Source organism: Astatotilapia calliptera, chromosome 14 (assembly GCF_964374335.1).
Source record: "Astatotilapia calliptera chromosome 14, fAstCal68.1, whole genome shotgun sequence".
In the NCBI taxonomy this organism is placed as follows: domain Eukaryota; kingdom Metazoa; phylum Chordata; class Actinopteri; order Cichliformes; family Cichlidae; genus Astatotilapia; species Astatotilapia calliptera.
The window spans coordinates 2,963,699-2,967,358 of NC_137435.1; the positions used below are offsets into that span (position 1 = coordinate 2,963,699).

The 3,660-nt window shown below is 37.3% G+C and overlaps 1 long non-coding RNA gene across 1 annotated transcript; it reads right to left on the bottom strand.

Moving 5' to 3' along the window:
* Positions 1-802: 802 nt before the first annotated feature.
* LOC145420242 (uncharacterized) lies at positions 803-3,331 on the bottom strand. The gene is made up of 2 exons (XR_013901562.1): positions 1,642-3,331; positions 803-1,050 (listed from the first exon to the last, which is right to left on the bottom strand). It is a non-coding gene; the product is annotated as an uncharacterized LOC145420242 (long non-coding RNA).
* Between the last annotated feature and the right edge of the window lie 329 nt (positions 3,332-3,660).

The window sequence follows — 3,660 nt, forward strand, 5'->3', positions numbered from 1 at the left end:
TATAGGAAATGGAGACGCTGCATCAGAGAGAACATTGAAATGAGGTTGAAAGAGGTTTGATGTCTCTCTGCTCTGAGCAGAAGTGTGTCATTTATTCATCCGGAGGAGCCCGTACATCAAGCACAAGCTGTGGCTCATTCTTAGTGTACACAAAGACTCAGTGTGTGTGAGTGTGTCAAGGGGGATGAAGGGCGGCCCTGTGGGGCACTTCTTGCTGTTCACTTTAACAAGGTGGCAGTGGAGCTGAAAAATCTCATGCATCCTAAAAAGCATTTTCCCCACAGAGGGTCATTAGACAAAGCAGTCCTCTGAAACTGTTCACAAGGTAGATGCATCAGACAGGTGTCCTCCAACAGCAGCTTGTCTTTTCTTTCTTTGAGTTTGATTATTTTAAAACTTCTTCTGTGCTAATTTTTCCTGCATATTGGTGCATAAACCAATGATTTGTAACAACCTACTAAATATTTAGCACAGTACACAGCAAATCCAGCATGTCCAAATTAACACTGTCGGATTTGATTTCAACACTATTAAAGTGTCTATATGGGTCCACACCAGAGAGTGTTAATTTAACTCTTTTTGGAGAGTTGGTACGTTAACTCTGATTTAGTGTTAAACACCAAATCTGTCTGGAGTTGATAATTTAACACTTGGTGTTAAGAGTTTATATATTAACTCTCAAAGAGTATTTTAGTTTAACTACGTAAGAGTTATCTTCTAATTCATTCTAAAAGCGGGAATTTTACTGTTCTGAACTTCTAGAAATTTCTTTTGGAAATAAACATTTACTAAAAAGATGCAATGGTTCTTGAAAAACATTTATTCTGAACTGTGCACCACAATTTCAAAACATTTTCTGAAAGACGTAACAGTGTACATGTTCTCACTTTCATTAGAATTTTGTTTATCAAAAGGTCTGACATGGTAAATGCAAATAACAGCATCTCATCACTTATTTCTTCAATACAATATGCATGTCCTTCATTCATCCCTTTGTGGAACTTCAACGCACTTCTGCTCTCCCCCATATTCCATCTTCACAAGCATATCCTGTGCGGAGATCGAATAAAAATTAGTTGACACTAATTATTGGCACAAATAATCCAGTAAACAATTGCAGCACAGTAAAAAAAAAAAAAAAAAGGAATCCTCTTTGAGCCATTACTTGTGTAAAGTATTTTCCCAAAAGACAAGGACACAGGCAACAGGTAATACTGAACTAAATGTAAAACCTCAACCTTTTTCATTTTTACCTAAACCGTGTGCACAAAACTCTGGAGGGCTCTAAATGCTAACGTAGAATCGAGTCAGGACGTCAGCTACTGCTGTTTGCTCGTTTTGTTTTTTTTGTTTTGTTTTTTACTTTTTATGGGCGATCGGTTTCAGGCTTCAAGTAGCACCATTATACCAACATTTCACATTCTACACATTGTTTTAGGCTGAAAATTCACATGCAAGCGTTTTTTCAAGGCTGTGGTATTTGCCCGCAAACAATATCTTTCAGCTAGCTAAAACAGAATATTATGCTATCAGCGAGCAACATGGCTAATGCCTTTCACACGGCTTTGTCTCAATTCCAAAGAGCCACAGAAGTAAAAGCTCATAATGATAATTGAAACAATCTTTGAAAAAATGACTTACCAAGCATGGCAAACAACTCAAATATGTAGAGCAAAATGTTCTGAAACGGCTTCACTTCAGCTTCGATTGGAGCCGTGCTGGGGGCGGAGTCTGTGAATTTACTCTGTTGGTGTCATAGCCCCTGTAGGAGTTCAGAGTTAAGAGGTCAGGAGTTAATGTTTCCATTGTAACACCTCCAGATTTGACATAGAAACACTCATTTTTAACACTCGATTTTAACTACTGTCATTTTACACCTCAGAGTTACATTAAAAGAATGTGACTCTGCTTAGAGTAAAATTAACTCTACTTTTGCAAGGAGACTATTAACACCAAAACATTTAACACTTTTGAATTTGCTGTGTATAATGCCACATGTGTTGTATTAAACCTTTGGAACAGGTTATAATGCTGTGCTAATGTGCTCCCAGCTGCTTATTCTTAGACTCAGTGTTTCGTTCCCTGATGTCCATCATGAGATCCTTTCTTTCTAAATCATTGGCTGACATTAGAATTATGTTTTTTGTGTGTGTGCATTAGCTTTTATGAAGAATGTCGGTTTTTTCATATGTTAAGTTGAATTAACTTTTGTTGTATGTTTGTTATATGACCAAAATGTGATTGTTGGGGAGCCCTAACACATAATCTAACCAGGCAGAGGTACAATAAAGCACAGGTGAACTCAATCAAGACAATAGTCCTTATTCCTAAATATCCTTTATTTAAGACAACAGTGAGTGCATCTTACTGTTAAAAAAAAAAAAAACAAGATGTCACAAAAACACAGAATTACTTTGGTTTTTAATTTTATACAGTCCTGTTCAAACTCCTCATTTCTTCATATTTTGTTGTGAAAATGGGAAACGGGTGTCGCGATTTACTGAACTTTGCATACATACATGGAGATAGTTTGTATGATCCTAACAAGCTTGAAAGTCAATGTTTTATATGACCGCCTTTAGTTTTCCTCATATTTCTCCAGACTTGTTGAAAGTCATTCAAAGCTCGTCATTGGATCTTGGCTGCCTTTTGTTCTTTTCTCTGCCAAGATGATCCCACACTGTTTCGATCCGGGAATACCCGTCCGTGACGGATAGCATTCCACCGAGTATTTTCCTATCCAGGTATGCAATTACTATGCTGGCAGTGTGTTTGAAATCATTGTGATTTTAAAAAAATGAAGCCACTTTTACTCAGATGCTTTCCAGATGGTATTGCATGTGGATCAAAATCTGATGGTACTTTCTTTCATTCACAATTCCATCAATTTTTACAAAATCTACAACTGTCTGAAATTCAATTCACTTTTATTTATATAGCACCAAATCACAACATCAGTCACCTCAAGGCGCTTTATACTGTAAGGTAGACCCTACAATAATACACACAGAGAAAAACCCAACAATCACATGACTCCCTATGAGCAGCACTTTGTCGACAGTGGGAAGGAAAACTCCCTTTTAACAGGAAGCCCCTAACCGTGAGCCTCTGTCATGTTTTACAGTTGGCTGTAGACACTCACTGTTGTGTCTCTCTCCTGACCTCCTTCGTACAAATTGACAATGATGTGAGTCAAAAATGTATAAATTGGATTCATTCCCACTGAGTTTCAATCCAGTTCTTGTGTAATTTGGTGTACCTCAGCCTACTTAACAGCCACTTTGGATCAGCTGAAGGGGCAGATGCATCTCTCAGGTCCTCTGTTTTTCTTTTTCTTTTCCTTTTTTGTTTAGGACTGCCAACTTTACTTTGTCCTTCTCTTGTCCGGTTTCCTGATGTTTTCAGCTAATGGTTCTTTTGTGAGGCTCAAAACTTTTGCACAGTACTGAAACGTGAGGCTGAATAGAGTGCATACAGTATAAAGCTGTATAACAAACGGTATAACTTGTAAAATTGAATATTATTATAAAGGATTTAATGAGATTAGAGACAAATGATTCGTTTCAAGGTCGGAGACACCATGATCAAGTTTAATTTGCAATAAGTTAATAGTGCCCATGAAAGTTTCTCAGTGCCTTGTAAAACCTGCTGATGTAATAG